General features: G+C 45.4%; 2 non-coding genes across 2 annotated transcripts; both read left to right on the forward strand.

The window, feature by feature from the left end:
• Positions 1 to 17,756: 17,756 nt before the first annotated feature.
• TRNAT-UGU (transfer RNA threonine (anticodon UGU)) lies at positions 17,757 to 17,829 on the forward strand. Its single transcript has one exon. It is a non-coding gene; the product is annotated as a tRNA-Thr (tRNA).
• Positions 17,830 to 18,141: 312 nt separating this feature from the next.
• TRNAG-CCC (transfer RNA glycine (anticodon CCC)) lies at positions 18,142 to 18,212 on the forward strand. The gene has a single exon. It is a non-coding gene; the product is annotated as a tRNA-Gly (tRNA).
• The last annotated feature ends 1,048 nt before the right edge of the window (positions 18,213 to 19,260 follow it).

The raw sequence follows: 19,260 nt of genomic DNA on the forward strand, positions 1-19,260 counted from the left end.
GCACTATTTGAAAAATCATGTGATGCTTCTCTAATTTGTGTAATTTACAGCACCTGTTACTTACCTGAGGCACCTAACAGGTGGTGGCAATAACTAAATCACACTTGCAGCCAGTTGAAATGGATTAAAGTGGACTCAACCTCTGTCCTGTGTCTTTGTGTGTACCACATTGAGCATGGAGAAAAGAAAGAAGACCAAAGAACTGTCTGAGGACTTGAGAAGCAAAATTGTGAGGAAGCATGAGCAATCTCAAGGCTATAAGTCCATCTCCAAAGACCTGAGTGTTCCTGTGTCTATCCAATGTGACCCAAAACACACTTCAAAAAGCACTAGAAAATGATTTGAGAGAAAGCACTGGAGACTTCTAAAGTGGCCAGCAATGAGTCCAGACCTGAATCCCATAGAACACCTGTGGAGAGATCTCAAAATGGCAGTTTGGAGAAGGCACCCTTCAAATCTCAGGGACCTGGAGCAGTTTGCCAAAGAAGAATGGTCTAAAATTCCAGCAGAGCCTTGTAAGAAACTCATTGATGGTTACTGGAAGCGGTTGTTCGCAGTTATTTTGTGTAAAGGTTGTGCTACCAAGTATTAGGCTGAGGGGGCCAATACTTTTGCCCGACCCATTTTTGGAGTTTTGTGTAAAATGATCAATGATTTGACCTTTTTTTTCATTCTCTTTTGTGTTTTTTCATCGCAAGCAAAATAAATGAAGATATTACCAAAGAGTTTGTGCTTGCAATCATTTTCTGGAAGAAAATGAGTATTATCTGACAGAATTCCAGGGGTGCCAATACTTTTGGCCAACACTGTATTGTTGTGTTTTTATATACGGTATGCTGTGCAATCTCAAGAAAGTCATATTTTGGTATCAAAGTCCCACTTTGCTAGGTGCGGTATAAAAGTTTTAACATATTAGTGAACAATATCAAAATCTTAGTGGTGCACTTGCTTTCAACAGTGTGTAATCCTTACTTTTTATAGGATTATACTTTTTTAAATATTTCTAGCTTCAAAGTAGATTTTTGCTCATTACAGGTCTGGTGATTTTATAAAGATGTGTACATGAAGGTATAGATCTTAGTGATAAGAAAGAACTCTGCACATGTAATATAAAACATTTTTTTGAGGAATCTTCAGTAATTGATAACTTTTTAATGGCTAACTAAAAATGATGACATATTGCGAGCTTTCAGGACTACTGAAAAGGTCCCTTCATCAGGCTAGTATAACACAATATCCGAAGGCAAGCACATTTATACATGAATAGAGTGTTAGATGTACAATTGATGGAAAGCAGTACATGTAAATAAACAGTTCAAGTTCACAGGAAGGTTCTCTGAGTTCCTTTGGGTAAAAAATATGCAAATCTATTCTCCAGGATGTAATTAGGAGAACAGTGCCTCTGTATGCTGCCCTCTAGGGGCAGCCCCCTTAACATCATGCATGACTCAGTTAATAAGCCTACTGTCATGATGCGGGGTTTATTGCCAAATTAGTATTTCTATTCCAAAAGGAACAGATTCCCAGCTATGAACATCGCTGTTTCGGTCTTTTGGACGTCGTCAGCATAGCGCAGGGATACTAATTTGGCAGAGTGAGAGACTATAGACCAGGGTCAGGGGATAATCATACACATTAGGGAGAGTGTGTGCCTACATAGGCGTACGGAGACTTACAAGTCATTCCTGCTCCGCTAGGGTTTCTGGGTAAAAATATGCAAATCTATTCTCCAGGATGTAATTCCTTTGATCAGTCACTTGGTGTCTAGTTGTTGTAAAACCACATAAAACCCTGTGGCTGATTTAACCCTCTTTGGAGTGTGTCAAAGGTAATCATTAGCTTGTATTTACATACACACCGATCTTTTTTGCTTTTGAAATTTCCTCTTAAAACCAGGATCTTCATATCATTGATGATATTATGATTGTGATTGCAGAAGTGTTTTGGCACAGGGAGGTCAGTTCTCTGCTCTCCAATTGTATGTCAGTGTGAGTTCATCCGTATTCTGAGTGTCTGTCCTGTCTCTCCTATGGTACATACAGGACCCCAGGACCCTTGGTACACATTATTAAATACACCACATTAGGCGTGCTGCAGGTGAAGGTACCTGGGATCTTGTAGTCCTCATCAGAGTTGTTTTTTTTTTAATTTTATCTGTGGTCACTGTATGTGCGGGCAGGTTTTGCACTTTTTCTATCTGCACGGAAATGTTAGTTGGAGGTGACAGTGAGCTGCTAATCACCATATTCCTGATATTTGGTGGCTGTCTATAGCACAGGAGAGGGAGGTCTGGAAATATGGATTTTAGACGGTCGTCTTTTTGAAATAGTGGATGTAGTTTGCGTGTGATTCCTCTCAGCATCTTCAGATGTGGGTTGTATGTGATGACCGGGGCACCCGATTGTTTTCCTGTTTGGTATTGTATTTTAATAAATCTGATCTTAGTATTCTCATGGCCCTGTTAATTTGGTTCTAAAAGCAGAGAATTGACCTCCCTGTGCCAAAACACTTCTGCAATCAAAATCATAATATCAGCAATGATATGAAGATCCTGGTTTTAAGAGGAAATTTCAAAAGCAAAAAAGATCGGTGTGTGTGTGTGAATACTAGCTAATGATGACCTTTGACACACTCCAAAGAGGGTTAAACCAGTCACAGGGTTTTATGTGGTTTTACAACAACTAGACACCACGTGACTGATCAAAGGAACTCAGAGAACCTTCCTGTGAACTGATATATATGTTTTTTGACCTGTTTATTTGCATGTACTCCTTTCCATCAATTGTGCATCTAACACTCTATTCCTATATAAATGTGTTTTGCCTTCAGATATTGTGTTATATCAGCCTGAAGAAGGGACCTTTTTAGTAGTCATGAAAGCTCGCAATATGTCATCATTTTTAGTTAGCCTGTAACATCTCTGCCTGTTCGGGTCTCTGCGCCACCCTGTGCTCGCATGCTGCGGTGCAGGAGGCGTGTGCAGTTTGATAATTTGCTTAGAGTTTTTAGTTGCACTGTGTGAACACTGCTCTAGTTCTGTAATTGAATTTGCACCACACCCGTCTTCTGCCCTTGTTTCCTCTGTCCATTAAGTGGTTACATTTTGTCTGGCCCTGTGATTGACAGCTTGCCTTCCTGTCATGTCCAGAGCGGGTTCATCTCCCCTATTTAGTCTTTCCTCGCATTCACACTGGTGCCTGTTATTGCCTCGTGCTTGCTGGCTTCTCTTGCTGTTTATTTACTTGTATTCTAATTCTTGACCTCTGGCTTTCCCTACTGACTATTCTTTTGGACTTCGATTTGGCACTGCATTGATTGACTGTTACTGAACCCTGGCTAGCTGACCTCCCTTTGTTGTTGTTTGTCTTGTCTGCACTTTGTGTGTCATATATATAGGAAAGGATCGTCTTCGAGTTGCCGCCTATTACATAGGATAGGGCCTGGCAATAGGAAGGGACAGTGGGGGGCTTCAGCTTAGGGCTCACTGTCCCTTGTGCCCCTTCCTCTATGGTTCTACAACAGCTTCTATGGAATTGTCATCTAGCAATTCCCTAACATAGCCATTAAAAAAGGTATCAACTACTGAAGACTCCTCAAAAAAATGTTTTATATTTCATATTCACTGGCTAACACGATACAAAGATATTTTTCCTCTGCACATGTTAACCTCTTATTTTTAAAGAGATTTGGTGCATATAACTTTTTGTTTGGTTTCCACTTTTCGCAATTAATATATATTTATTTGCATTTTTTTGTATAAAACATTCACTTTAAAGGGAACCTATCATTAGAATCCCTTTTTTTCTAACTTCCACGTCAGAATAGCCTTAAGAAAGGCTATTCTTCTTCTACATTTAGATGTCTTCTCTGTGCTGCCGTTCTGTAGATACTCGGGACCCGGGGCTCAAACAGCACTCCAGCGCCACCTGCATCTTCTTCAGGTTGATGCTATTATAGAAATGCACATTTTAAAATTCAAGAAAGTTTTATTAAGTGTAGTAAAACACAAGGTATAATGAATACAGTTTCTAGAAATGAAAAACATTTGCATATGACATTCAATAAAAATAGGGAAAAAACACAAATACTTTTTTTTTCCTTTTTCTTGTACATCCATTGCAAACATTAAAAAAAAACACCACAATTTCAACCAACCTCAAAATTTGTGGAAAATAGTTTTTTTTTTTTTTTTTTAATTAGTCTCAGGATTCTTATAAGCAAGTCACAAAAGATCGCGTAACAGTGTATGCAGACAAGTTTGCAGACCTTCTGTGAAAAGCACTACCAGAATAACAGCGAAGTGTTTCTGCCACGGTTTTTCCCACTTTTTCACTGAGTGCCTCTCCCCACAATATGTGGCCACATTTAGTGGCTCCATTTGGGGAGAGGCACGCATAGCGATTGGGCGCTCCCCTGATGACGCGTGATGCTAGGGGCGTGGCCGGGGCTTTATATATCCCGGTCTTTGGCGGCGTAGTTGCGGCTCAGTATCATAGCCGACCGGCTGCAGGGAATGTCACGCTCTATAATCCAGGCTTCAGACCATCACTGTTGCCTGGTTCTGGTCCATTTGTTGCCTCTGATGAACTGGCTTTTGAAAAGTGTCAGGCTTTTAGACCGAAAATCTTATATGTGATTGTGCGTGGGGTCACTTAATTTGTGACTGTCTGCATTGTGTGTGTGTTTTCGGCCAGAGTTAGATTACGGGGTGAAAATATACCCTCCAGTTTAGTGGCTAGCTAGTGGTTTGTCCAGTCTTGCACTGGTCTTAGCTAGCTTTGTGTGTGAATGTAATTGCCCTGCCACCATCTGGTACGGTAACGGTGTGTATGCACGGATTCCTAACTAAAGCCTATGGGCGGTGTCAAACAATAGGATTTCCTGTGCAAAGTTTCATCTACATTAATTATACACCACACAGTAGTTTCTGGCCAAATACCCTCTCGCCCTATCTATACTGGCTGTTCATTTTTTAGCCAAATTTGACTTTTAGCGATATTTATTAAAAGTTATATTTTAGTGTACTTTCACAAAAATTTCTTTTCATTAGTTGTTCATCTGGGTACACATACAGTACCTTTCATCTATCATCTAAATTATGTTCACTTTTTCACTGAGAGAGGGTCTGATATTTTCTTCTGCATGCAGTGTTTGTCTTAACCCTTTCACTGCCAGGGGTCTCTGGAAATGACAGAGCAACAATGCCACCACAACAACTATAGGAATTCTCATAATGAATCCACATTCATTTTATAGCTACAGTTGTAACCTGGCCATACACATAAAATATCAACCAACTAACACTCACTTGACCAAGCCTCTTTTTTGTACATGCATGTTTGACTTGTCTGAGCATGCATGTTTACTACTACAGTATGTATTGTGGAATACATAAAATATTTGTTGACACTATGCTCTGACCTTGTTTGGCAATGTAGGCTTTCTTCACACATATAATTGTTTTAAAATGAAAGAAGGCACTGGACACTAGTACTAGATTCTTTTTACAATTATGTATTTTTTTATTTTGTACCTTTCTTGAAATCTAACCTGTTGCCAGATTTGATTTGACACCTAAAAATGCATCTAACCACTTTCAAGCTCTTTAGCACCAAGACATTAGGTCAAAATGACAGCAATATGTATAGCTATGGATCAGGGAGAGTTGCATGCAAGAAGGTCCCCAGGCGACTGCCTGAAGTCATATGCTCGCCTCTGTGTTCTGTTATTTATATCGTCACTGAGATCCAAAGCTTTTGGGAATTTTGCCAAATTTGGGAAACAAAATCAATGTATGCCAAATCATTTTCCTCATCTGTATTCCTAATATAAATTAGTACCATAGGAATATATACATTGCCCATGTCTTCATTACAAAATCTAAGACAATAGGATAGCAAAAATAGAAAGAAAAATTGAGGGTAAGATCTGAACTACAAATATAATCAGCATGGGACATACAAAGAACTACAGTGAGATGTGGAGCAGAACATAATATGAAGCATCCTACTTAATCATGGTTTATTGAGAATCTCCTCCAGCTACTTGCTGTGGCTGATTCTAGCTGGTATCTCAGTAGTTATCTAGCATAGGGGAATTCATTGATGCTACAAATTTTGTTTAAAGGAAGTCTGTCAGCAGAACACATTATTTCAACCCAGCCCACAGATAGGTTAGGTAGAAGAAAGGAATCTGTCCATAGCGGCAGGATCAATATTGCACTTGAAAAAGGGCTGTGTGCCCGGAACGCGTGGTGCCTAATAAAGTTGACTTCCATTTATCAAAATTTGGTGAGCGCTGATTTCCCGCCTGTCCTCCGCAAGGCTGGTCCTTTCTTCGGCCTCATTTAGACGTCCCTGTGACTGACATCAGCAGCTGCCTCCCAGTTTTCTACTGTTTTTTGACTACTACGTCCATTGGTTGTTGTGTTTAACACAACCAAGCCAGGTGAGCGGACACCTGATTTGCTCCTCCGGACGCAGATCTGAGTTGAAAACGGGACATACCTCCCTCCAACCGGGACCACGGGACACGTCACCGAAATTGTGAATGTCCCGCGGAAATCGGGACGGTTGGTAGATATGCTGAAGCCCTTTTCCCCCAGCTTGCTCACACAGCCTGAACCCCACTATTATTCTCACACACAGCCTGAAACACCCCCCATCTTGCTCACACACAGCCTGAACCCCGCTATCATGCTCACACACAGCCTGAACCCCCCTATCATACTCACACACAGCCTGAACTCCCCTATCATACTCACACACAGCCTGCATCCCCTCCACCCCCCCTCTTGCTTACACATGCTGTCTCTTCTCTCCATCTTACCTTCCAGCCTCCATTCACTGCAGCCTTCTCTTCCTGTGTAACTCGGCACTGTACTGAATAGCTCCGCCCACACCAGAGTCCGATCACATGGTCCCGACGTCATCACAGGTCCTTCAGCCCACTAGGATCTACCCTGCTGCTAAAGGTAGCGCGGCTTCTCAGCGGCTAAAGCCATCGGAAATATGTATTTTCCGATGGCTTTAGGCGACCCCTGTGTTTTGGTCGTTCGACCCCCGCCGGGGTCGCAACCCACAGGTTGAGAATGGCTGCCCTATCTCCTCATAGATTGTAAGCTCTTGCGAGCAGGGTCCTCACTCCTATTGTTTGATATGTTTATTTCTTTGTCACATTGAATTGTCTCATATTGTCTGTTCATGTGTCCTCTGATTTGTAAAGTGCTTACGGAATAGGTTGGCGCTATATAAATAGTTATTATTATTATTATTGGGAATAGAAGTGGCGAAGGAGAGAGGTAAAACATCAGATTTTCTTTAAAAAAAAGGAACTATGGATTACCTTGCAGTATTACAAAAGGAATATAATGGCTTCTCCGACAACTTTTTCTTCCGCCGGTTTCAGTTTAAAATTGACGAACACCGGACGGACCCATTATAGTCAATGGGGTTTGTTGGGCTCTGTGTGTAACCACTGTTTTTTGTGGTCCACCTCTCAATTGGTTGGGGCCCCCAACAGAACCAGACAATGCAGATGTGATGCTGGTATCAGCCTCGCTTCACAATACGGGTAAAATCAGCAGCTCATGCAATTTATGCCATAAATTCTGCTGCAGTGCATGAGATCATAGATAAGGGTCATTCACATCATGTTGTTTACATTCGTTTAGCAGATACCAATGGTTCCCCCTACGCCCAACAGCAGCACAACTGGGGTAATCCTGCCCCTATGAGCTGTTAGGGCAGGTGGAATATTTAATTACCTAACAGCAATCAACCCCTATAAGAGGTCGGAGGACCAACTCCCCTTTGTGTTTTTTTCTGTCCTGTGGGACAGGACAGGTGGATGGGGGAGAGGTGCTCCGGCCTCCTATAGGGGTGCCCTCTCCCCCCCCCCTAGATTGTACCGTGCTGCGTGGTTCTTGATGAGGTCTCACTCCCTGCTCCGGTCCAGGTCCCTCGCTGAAGCGTGAGTCGGCAGCATTCCGGACGTCTGTCTATTGCAGGAGCCGGCAGGTAGGAACTTTCGTCTGCCGGCGGGATCTGGGAACTAGTTTCTGGTTCCCGGGTTCCGCCCGAGCCGGGGACTGCTTCCCACCATGCGCAGGCCGTGCGACCCGTGTTAGGGGCCGCGGCGGCGAATGACTCAGGAAAACAGCAGGTAAAATTACTGCTGGCAATGTTCCCCCCCCCCCCCCCCCCGTGCTCGGGGAGGGGGGGGGTGAGTTATTTTTAGCACACAGGGGGAAGAAAGTCAGACCTGAATGAGGGGGGCGTGGCTCTACCCCCTGTCCCTCCACCAGCCCGCCTATTTAAACCACCCTCCACCACAAGATGGTAACTGTCGCTCCAGTTACAGGTACTTCTGAGTGCTGCTGCCTCAGGATTGAAATCTCCAAAAGTTGGAACATCCAGTTCTTATTATCAAGGTCGGTGGAGGGGAGAGGGGCTGGGGCTGCAACCTAGGAGGTCCGAATTTTTACGCTACTCTTTTTTGTTGGGTGCTTGTCTCTTTCTCTCTTCTTGTAGAATGTCCTCCTCATCCTCCTCGACCCTCCCTCGGAGGAAGACCACAGCGAAGAGGAGACATTTGGCTTGCGCCCGGTGTAAGATCCCCCTCCCTGATGCCTGTGAGTACAGGTACTGCCAGGGATGCAGAGCTCCTCCCTCTGAGGCTACCCCCATTAGAGAAATGGTCTCCTGGGTAAAGGACTTTGTGTCCCATTCCATGAAGAGAATGGATGAGACCATTTCCCACCTCGCCAAAAGGCCCCGGCTAGAGGCATCTGAGCCCTCCCTCCCGCCTCTGGAGAGGCTTCACATTGGGGAGGTTGAGTCCTCTGAGGAGGACCCTGTTGAGGTGGAGAAAGAAGTATTTCCCCTCGATAAGATGGGCAGACTTTTCAGAGTCCTCAGATCAAGTGATCGGAGGCTGGGGAAGGGCCAAGCAGTAGGGCGAAGTCCTTTAAGACCAATTCAGACCTGGTCCAGGTAATGGAAGGAGAGTGGAGGCATCCTGAGAGAGCATTCACACCTTCCGCTAGGTTCAGGGCTCTCTTCCCAATGTCGGAGTCTCAGCAGGGGGCCTGGGGGCCACCACCCAAGGTTGACGTGGCGGTGGCAAAATTATCCCGCCGAACTGTCCTTCCTGCCGAAGACGGGTCAAGCCTGCATGACCCGTTGGACCGCCGTGTAGAGGGGTCCTTGAGGCGGGCATATTCTGTCGCCTCTTCTCAGGCCTCCGTGGCCATATCGGCAAATGAGGTGGTCGCTGGCCTGCAGGCCGAATTGTCATCTCTTGCTAGGGATATAGACACGGGGGTCCACCGGGACGACCTCCTGTCGGCTATGACCGACATTAACTTGTTGGTGGACCACTTGGCTGAATCCTCCAGGACGCAATTGAAGCTCGCCTCTAAATCTATGGCCCTCACCACTGTGGCCAGGCGACCGTTGTGGATCAAACCGTGGAGGGTGGACAACGCCTCCAGACTAGGGCTTTGTATACTGCCCTTTGAGCCAGGTAGGCTTTTTGGCAAAGCCCTGTACAAGATCATGGAGGATCTGGCGGACACTAAAACTAAAAATCTGCCGCAGCCGCCAGAGAGGAAAAGAAACGCCTTTCGGGGTCGAGGTTCCTCCACCAGAGGCTTCAGGGGGCGTGGTCGCTCCGCTCCCCAGGGCAGAGGACGCGGTACTTCCCGCGACCGAAAGAAGGATCCCTGACCAGTCAGTGGTCTGCCATCTTGGGAGAAGACGGTCCCGTCCTCCATCTAGGGCCCCGGCGCAAAGGTCCCGGAGTCGCTCAGTATGTCATCGAGACTCCACTGACCGAGATAACATCTTGCCCTTTTTAGGGCCCCAAACAACTTCATTTGTGAGTGCCCGACCAGAAGGATCTCCCTCCGGGTATCTTGGTACCCAGGATCTTGGGCGAAGGACTCAGGTTCATCGTCTTCTACCTAGACCGTTTCCTCCACGGGATGCGGTTTCTCTGAGAGACCTTCAGGCCAGGTATACTCGCAGAATCTCCCGTAGCTCGGTCCAGGACCTTATATCAAGGGGACGAATACCTAGATGGAAGTCCTTGTCATCAAGTTTCCACCCTCCCAGACGGCAGAACTTCAGCCCCCCCTACTTCCAGGGGAGTAGTATCCATGGGTCTTCCCCCAGACCCCTAGTAAGGCTGGGGAGCCCTTTAACTGGGCAGAGGGCTTCTCAAAGCCGGGATCAAGGAAGGCTACCTCAGGCACATTCAGACTGTAGCCAAAGACCCGTTAGGATTATTTGTGATTCCATCAAATCGAATCCAGTTCCGGGGATTCACCATAGACTCTCTTACCTGGAGGCACCTTCTCTACGTCAAGAAGCTGCGAGTCTAGAATCACTGTCCCTAGGGACTAAAAAAGTCTATCCAGTAAACCATCAGTGCCCGGCCATTACAAGCCCGGCAGACCCATCTTCACGATGGCAGGTCCTCGGTCAGGTTTACCTAGACCCTGTTGACCACAGATGCCTCCCTGTCCGGGGGAGCTCATCTGGGGGAGACCCTGGTACAAAGCACCTGGCGTTACCTGAAGAGAACGCGCTTACCCAGCTGGCGAGAGACTACCAGAGCTCAAGTGAAACTTCAGACGTGGACCCCACGTTCTCGGGAACAGAGGACCAGGAGCAGGATGGACAACCTGAACACAGCCTATTACAGTCGTCACGGATGGAAGATCAGAGCCTTCCCCACCTTACGAGACGAGACGCCAGGATCCTCGTCTACTCAGATCTAGAAATCTCCCAGCGGCCAGCGGTTCAAATTTCAGGTTACTTAGACAGTCTGTGGGACTGACTCACCAGATTACGGACGACCTCAGCCAGGTCATCCCCAGACCAGGGTGCTTTCCACTATCTTACCAAAAGATGAAGTCTCCCCAGGTGGAACTGATGGCCACCTCAAACAGCGCCGCAATAGAGGAGCACTGCTCCCCAGTCCGGGAAGACAATCCTCTGGCGCTGTATGCCCTATCAATACCAGAGAGGTTCAAACAGAAAGGCGTTTATCCTCCTCTACGGAGAGTTCGGAAGGTATTGACGAAACTCAGGCAGGACCAGAGCTTGGCAAGGAGCACGCCATTCTGGTCACAAAGGGCATGGTTCACCGTCTTCACTCTCATGAGACGGAGGAACACCTGGAGGCTTCCACCAGTGGAAAATCTGGTAATCCGGAACAGTCGGCCCTGTCAAGGCCTGAACAGATTCAACCTCACTGCCTGGAGGTCAGCCAGCCTTTAGCTGGCGAAAGAGGATTATCCCAGGGAGTGCTAAGAACTTTGGCGCACTCAAGAGCGGAGTCAACTAACCAGAGCTACTGGAGGGTCGCCCGAATTTTCCAGAACTGGTGTTCAAGTAACCAGCGCGACCCTAATAGGAATGCAGTCTTGGAATTCCTACAAGATGGCCTGGAGAAAGGGCTAGCACCTGCTACCTTGAAGGTCCAATTCTCAGCTCTGTCCGCTCTCCTAGAAACCCGATTAGCACTAGATCCTCTGATTAAGCAATTTCTAAGAGGGGCTACTAGACTTCGTCCTCAAGTGCAGCCGCCTGTCCCTAGTTGGGACCTAGCCGCAGTTTTACATGGGCTCTGTGTGCCCCCCTTTGAGCCCCTATCTGAGGTGGATTTGAAGTACCTAGCATACAAGATAACTTTCCTGTTGGCAATAACCTCCGCCAAGAGGGTCGGTGAACTTCAGGCCTTAGCGGCCTCGGAGCCATTCATAACCTTCTTTCCAGACAGAGTACAACTGAGGTTCGTCCCAGGATTCTTGCCAAAGGTACCCACGCCTCAGAATATCAACCAGGCAATCGTCTTACCAGCCTTTTTTTCCTCTTCCACCTCTGAGTGGGAGGAGAGGATGCACAAGTTGGACTTGGTGAGAGCGTTGCAGATTTATCTAGAGCGTACTGCGCCCTTTCGGAAATCGGAGAATTTGCTGATCAATGTGTCTGGCCACACTAAAGGTACCAAAGCATCCAAACCAACTCTATCAAGATGGATTAGAGAAGCCATTATCTGCGCCCTACGTTCTCAGGATCTCCCAGTGCCAGACCTTATCCGTGCCCATGCTACCCGAGCAGTAGCAACATCGTGGGCCGAGAGACGTTCTCTTTCCTTGGAACAGATATGTGCAGCGGCTTCTTGGAGTTCTCAGCTAACGTTCGCCAAACATTATAGACTTGAGTGGCGAACAAGGGAGTCCACAGCATTTGGACACTCAGTATTGGCATCAGCTTGCCAAAATCACCCGCCCTAGGGTAAAGCGATACTTGCTAAATCCCCAGTTGTGCTGCTGTTGGGCGTAGGGGGAACGAAAAAATGTGAATGACAATCTGTTTTCCCTTAGCCCAAACAGCAGCACAAGGCTCCCTCCCTATGCTGTATTTGTACCATTTTTTTGTACTATTTCATATTACTCCTGTTAAATATATGTCAAAAACCTTTACTTGTTACTAACACAAAGGGGAGTTGGTCCTCCGACCTCTTATAGGGGTTGATTGCTGTTTGGTAATTAAATATTCCACCTGTCCTAACAGCTCATAGGGGCAGGATTACCCCAGTTGTGCTGCTATTTGGGCTAAGGGAAAACAGATTGTCATACACAATCTTTCGATAGCCATCTATTTACATAGAGATCAATGTGAAATAAAAAGATCCATTTGTATCAGCTTTTTCTGACTGATACAAAGTAAGTTTTTTTTTTTTTACAATGATGTCTATGTGAGTGGATGGCCATCCATTTGTGACCATTTTTTGCTTCTGTTGTTTGTAATCATTCAATGGATCTATTAATTGGATGTAAAAAATGTGATGTGAATGGAGCCTTCCGACATTCTCAGGCACTTAACCTCAGTGGTGAACTTAGCCTCTTTGCTGCCTGAGGTGGACTATAGAAATACCCCCCCCCCAAAAAAAAAAAAAAAAAAAAAAACAATATACACAAAGTTATAAAACAGTTTTTAAGAATTCTTCTTACTGTTATTCATTCAGTGTTAGAGATCAACACTGCGGCATCAACAATGAAAATAATTTCACACATCTTCAGCTCGATGGATGGACCACATGGCCCCCATTCTCTTTAAAGAGGACCTTTCATCAGATCGGGCACAGGCAGTTTTATATACTGCTGGAAAGCTGACAGTGCGCTGAATGCAGCGCACTGTCGGCTTTCCCGATCTGTGCCCGGTGTAAAGCGCTATCGGTCCCGGTACCGTAGGGCTTTACAGTCAGAAGGGCGTTTCTGACACTTAGCCAGGAACGTCCTTCTGCCTCGCGGCGCCTATCGCACTGTACTGTGGAGCGGGGAGGAACTCCCCCTCCCGCTCCTGATAATACTCATCTATGGACGAGCTGTGTGAGCAGAGGGTGTTACTCCCCGCTCCACAGTACAGCGCGATAGGCGCCGCGAGGCAGGACGTTCCTGGTTAACTGTCAGAAACGCCCTTCTGACACTAAAGCACTACGGTACCGGGACCGACAGCGCTTTACACCGGGCACAGATCGGGAAAGCCGACAGTGCGCTGAATTCAGCGCACTGTCAGTTTTCCAGCAGTATATAAAACTGCATGTGCCCGATCTGATGAAAGGTCCTCTTTAATAGGAGTACTGTACTTTGGCTATCTTTCGCACTCCCATCGAAGTGAATGAGAGGGTTCGTCCATCCACCAAATAACATACCTATACTCAGTCTGACTGCGGTCAGACTAAATTCCCACCCAGTGGGGGGAAAAAAATATTCTCAGGCCCCTTGGGAGTCTAACGCTAGGTTCACACCTGCGTTCAGCCTTCCGTTCTGTGCTTTCCGTCTTCTGCATGCCAGAAGACGCAAAGCACAGACCGTGTCCGGCCGTGAGCGGCAGTGAGCGTTTTATGCTCTCCGCTGCAAAACCGGATTTTTTAATCCGGACACAGAGTACTGCATGTCTGACTCTGTGTCCGGATTATAAAACCCGGTTTCGCGGCGGAGAGCGCAAAACGCTCACTGCCGCTCACGGTCAGACAGCTTTCTCACCCATTCAAATGAATGGGTGAGAAAGTCTCCTGCAGGTTTCCGTATCCTGCTCTGTTTTATGCAGGAAACGGAAACCTGCACAACGGAGAGGGCAACGCAGATGTGAACGAGCCCTTAGCAAAACAGCCCCCCATCAATCAGGTATTTATCCTCTATCATTTAGATCAATACAGTGCAGTAACATTTTGTGACTTACAGGTGACGTCTCTAACTTCACATTTCCCGTCTCTTCCCTTTGGACTGCCATGACCACTTCTTCCAGCTGTGACTTGTCTCTGTAAAGTTTGCAACACAAACATCTTTGTCTCTTCACTTTTTGAGGCACCCAAACCATATTGTCCTCACCTATACAAAGACCCCATTCTGCTTCTACCCCAATTATAAAATATATAATATAACCACCCCTATAATGAATAATACCCCAAGTGCATCTATATTATAATAATGTCAGTGTGTACCCTGTATAAATAGCGCCCCTTATTATTAATGCCTCATGCGTACCCTGTATAAATAGTGCCCCTTAGAAATAATGCCCCTTAGGTCTCCTAATTAAAAGTTTTGCCAGGTCATTAATAAAATAATCAGTGGGGCTCAAAAACCTGGAAGCCCCACTGGTCAGTTGTGTGAATGAATCGTGGTACTTGGGTAAGCGCTGTGACCGCTTCTCTGTTTATATAGTGTAATTCATCTCATAGTGGTGATGTAATATACCTACAGCCTTCTCCTATACATACGTCCATGTGACAAGATTGGAATTACATCACATGGTCTCTATGGTCAGGGCCCTGGTCTATAGTCTCTCACTCTGCCAAATCAGTATCCCCGTGCTATGCTGAGGAGGCCCAAAAGGCCGAAACAGCGCTGTCCATAGCTGGGAATCTGTTCCTTTTGGAATAGAAATACTAATTTGGCAATTAAATCGATAGTAGACTTTTTAACTGAGTCATGCATGATGTTAAGGATGTTGCCCTCTAGAGGGCGGCATACAGAGTTCACTGTTCTCCTAATTACATCCTGGAGAATAGATTTGCATATTTTTTACCCATGGTCTCTATGAACAGACAGCATATGATATAAACAGGCGCCATGGTGCCTTTAAACTGCTGATTTTGGGGGGGAAGATCTACTAATCTCTTATTTATGATCTATCTTAAGGATAGTGTGTCAGTAAAAATGAGCTGCAAAGTCCCTTTTTTAAAGCCTAACTGCCACCTTAAAGGGGTTGTCCAGGATAACAACTTTTTAAAATGAGACTGGGGAAGGTTCTCCAGTGTCTTCCAGTATGTTCCAGACCTGCTGCTCCGGTGTTTTCTTCACCACAGCACTGTGACGTCCTATGTCAGTGACCTCAGTCATCATATGCGGTGGGGACATCCGCCAGAAAAAAACACTGGAGCAGCAGAACCAGACCACGGTGGGAGACATTAGAGCACAAGCGACAGGTGAGTAGGTTTTTTTTCACTTTCCCCACATTCCATTATACCCCACAGCAGCCCTTGTACACTATATTATGCCCACAGTGGCTGCTGCACACTCTATTATGCCCCATAGTGGCCCACCTATGAACAATTATTATATTCTGGGGTCTTTTCAGACCCAAGAGTATAATGATCGGAGATGCGGGAAGGTGAGAAACATAAAAACCACTGTTACTTACCTATCCTGGGCTCCAGCACACTCCCTGCAGCTTTCAGCCTTCGTCAGCATCAGCACAGACATCACTTGGGCCAAGTCTGCGTTGCAATGCATAATGACGTTGGCCTGGCCCACATGACATCTGGGACATCACTATAAAGGCTAGAAGCCTTCTGGGCGTAACACTGGATCCAAGAGATGTGAGTAACACTGTTTTTTATGTTTCTTCACCTCCTCTGGGTCTCTGATCATTATACTCTGGGGTATGAAAAGACCCCAAAGTATAAAAATATTATTATTTGTTGGGGTTTGTGGACCCGCAGCCTCACTTACCTCTTCCGACTCTTGCTCACAGCCACTTTGGCTCCCCCCTTCTGCGTCCTATAGTAGAAGGGAAAGCAGCAGGAGCGGGGATAGGTAAGTAAATAGGGCCCGTTACCTGGGATAAGTCCAGCAGGTAATAGCCTATTTAAAAAAAGTTATCCTCACCTACCTGCAATCCCTTGATGGAGCTGCTGCCTCTGCTTCACCTGGGAACAAAACGTCTGCGTCTCAGCACAGGAGGCGCAATGACGTCATAGCGTCGTCACCAGCGCCGAGGTGCAGAGATCTCCTAAGCCAGCCCAGCCCAAGTCCCACTCGGCTTTGTTTTCAGTGACCTATCTTGGGCTGGTTTAGGATAAAAAAAAAAAAAAGTAAAAAAGCCGCCCCTCCAATAGTACCGCCAGAGGCAATCACATCTCTTTGCCTGATTAGAGGTGCACCCCTGCTTAACCCCTTACCCTATGTCCACATCTGTGCCAATGTGTCCGTTGTTCTGGTCCATCAGAGGACCAGAACAATGAACACACAAACCATTAAAAATTGCGTGCATTAACAGTGACCAATTGACTTTAATGGGACCCGTCGGGTGTCCATTCATTCTTTTCCATTCAAACACAAACTGCTGGACGAAAAAGTCAGACTTGCAGCACTTTTCAAAGGTCTCTGTGACGAATTGTTCATTGTAGACGTGAATAAGCCTTAGGGAGTCTTCACACGGAGTAAACGCTCCGCTCATTTTGAACGTAAACTCGTTCAGAATGAGTGGCGTTAAAACAGATCCCATTAATTTCTATGGGTGCCGGCATACGCGCGCTCCCCATTGAAATCAATGGGAGGCTTTTTTACCTATTGCTTTCAATGTGATATACGCTCCCTTAGGGCCCCTTCACATGGAGGATACGCTGGTTGATTTTGACTGTGTAAACGTTCCGAATCAGCAGCGTTTAAAACAGGTCCCATTGCTTTCTATGGGAGCCGGCATACGCCAGCGTATCCTCCGTGTGAAGGGGCCCTTAGATGTCATGGTGAGTAGTAACCATGGCATCTAAGGGTATGTTCACACGGTGAAATTTACTGCGGTTTTGGGGCGTTTTTTAACTGCTAAATCTGGGGCAGATTCCTCCTGGAATCCACCTCCCATTGTTTTCAATGGGAGGCAAAGATCGCAGCAGGATGCGGAAAAAAGAAACGCCCTGCTCGATCTTGCCACGGATTCAGCCATGGATTAGGCCGATTTATCTGGACCTGAAAACCACAATAGAATGCTGATGCCCTGCATCAACAACTGGTGGCAGCCGACCGCGAGCAAGAATGTCGGTAGCAGAAAATGGAGCGCAATTCCTCTTCGTTTTCCGCCGTGTGAACATAGGGGATCCCAACTGTTTGTACCCCCTCATTTTTCATTCAAAATTATAAAAAATAAACATAAAGAAAACAAAAACGCCCTTTTCCCCATTTGCATGGAACAAGTCAGTCACCTATGGAGACTCAGTCAATGTGGCTTCATTACTTGTAAAGAAATTTCTAACCATTGTAAACCAGCGCTCAATAACACGAGCAGCCGCCATATGAACGCCCTGCATTTACGGCACTATAATAGACATTTACGGCAGCCTCTGTACTGCTTACCCGAGTGGGACAATCTCCAGCATTAGCAGATCTGGCCACACTCACACAGGCCGGTTACCTTGTAGGCTTTATGATAGCACAACAAAAATCTGCTTCCTCGTACATGCATGGCTCCATAGCTCAGGGGTTAGAGCACTGGTCTTGTAAACCAGGGGTCGCGAGTTCAAATCTCGCTGGGGCCTATGAGTTACTTTTTACGTTTTTTCATTTTATTTCATGTTATAATAATGTATCTTCTATTTACATGTGTTCTTATCGAATTTAAACCCTTTGCATGCATTTCGATAGCAATCGTTGCTAGCATGCTCCAAAAGCCTGTATTATAGCTGTAGTATTGTATTCCATACTGACTGTTAGCAGCAGTGTTACTAGTTAATCAGTGGGTTATTCACATATCTCTGCCTTGCTTTTATTCTATCAACACTAAGTATGTTCTAGTGCTAAAACACATAAGTATGTTCTAGTGCTAAAACAGAAACCATCAATACCAGTCAGCGCTAGTAGTGTAGGGGTATCATGCAAGATTCCCATTCTTGCGACCCGGGTTCGAGTCCCGGCTAGCGCAGAAATCTTTTCTTTATTTATTTCATACATTTTAAGCTTTTTATATATCACTATATCTTTTATTTTTATATATAACTTGAAATAACTTTTGAAATATATAATAACAATGCTAAAAAAATAAACTTATGTATGTATACCAGGTCTACTAAGCACAGTCATACATTCTTTATAATTGAACAATTATATATAATAAATATACTGATTTTATATAGATGGAGAACATAGCAATAATCAGGTATTTGGCACATATTGTATATAGAATTTATACAGAGCTTTTGTTTGAAAAACACAAACAATTCACAGACCATCTTTATCTTCATACCACTTATGCCAGTATTTATTTATACCATTTTAATGCATGTCCAAAATTTTGGTCACTTGTTACCTATATTTATTTATTTTATATTTATTTATTTATTTATTTTTGTGTGTGTGTGTGTGTGTGGGGGGGCAATACAGTGAAAATAAATTGTGATTCAGCTATTTTGATTTTTTTTTTAATCACTATAGTGTTCACCATATATTTTTTTTACAAAATATTTTTATAGTTTGCGCATTTTCAGACGCAGACACCTAATGTGTTTATTTATTTTCATATATTTATATATTTTCATTTTTAGGTTAATTCCCCCCCAAAGTAAAACAAAATAAACCTTCTCTTATGCTCAGTTCACACTCTTATGTGTTCTGTCCGGAAGGAGTCCGCATGAGGAGCCCCCCTGGACGGCATACAAGCGCAAGCGCTGTGCAGTTAAAGCGCACGGACTCCATAGACTATAACGGGGTCCGTGTGCTTGCCGCGTCCTGCCCACACGAATGATTCATGTGCGCTAAGCACACAGACCCCGTTGTACTGTAGTCTATGGAGTCCATGCGCTTTAACAGCACAGCGCTTGTAGTTGCGCTTGTATTCCGTCCAGGGGGGTCCTCATGCGGACTCCTTCCGGACGGGACACATAAGCTAGTGTGAACTGACCCTTAAAACCGACCCTAAGGGTCAGTTCACATGGAGTTTTTTGGCTAGAATTTGGACGCTGAATCCGCTAGCA

This window comes from Leptodactylus fuscus, chromosome 10, assembly GCF_031893055.1.
Source record: "Leptodactylus fuscus isolate aLepFus1 chromosome 10, aLepFus1.hap2, whole genome shotgun sequence".
In the NCBI taxonomy this organism is placed as follows: domain Eukaryota; kingdom Metazoa; phylum Chordata; class Amphibia; order Anura; family Leptodactylidae; genus Leptodactylus; species Leptodactylus fuscus.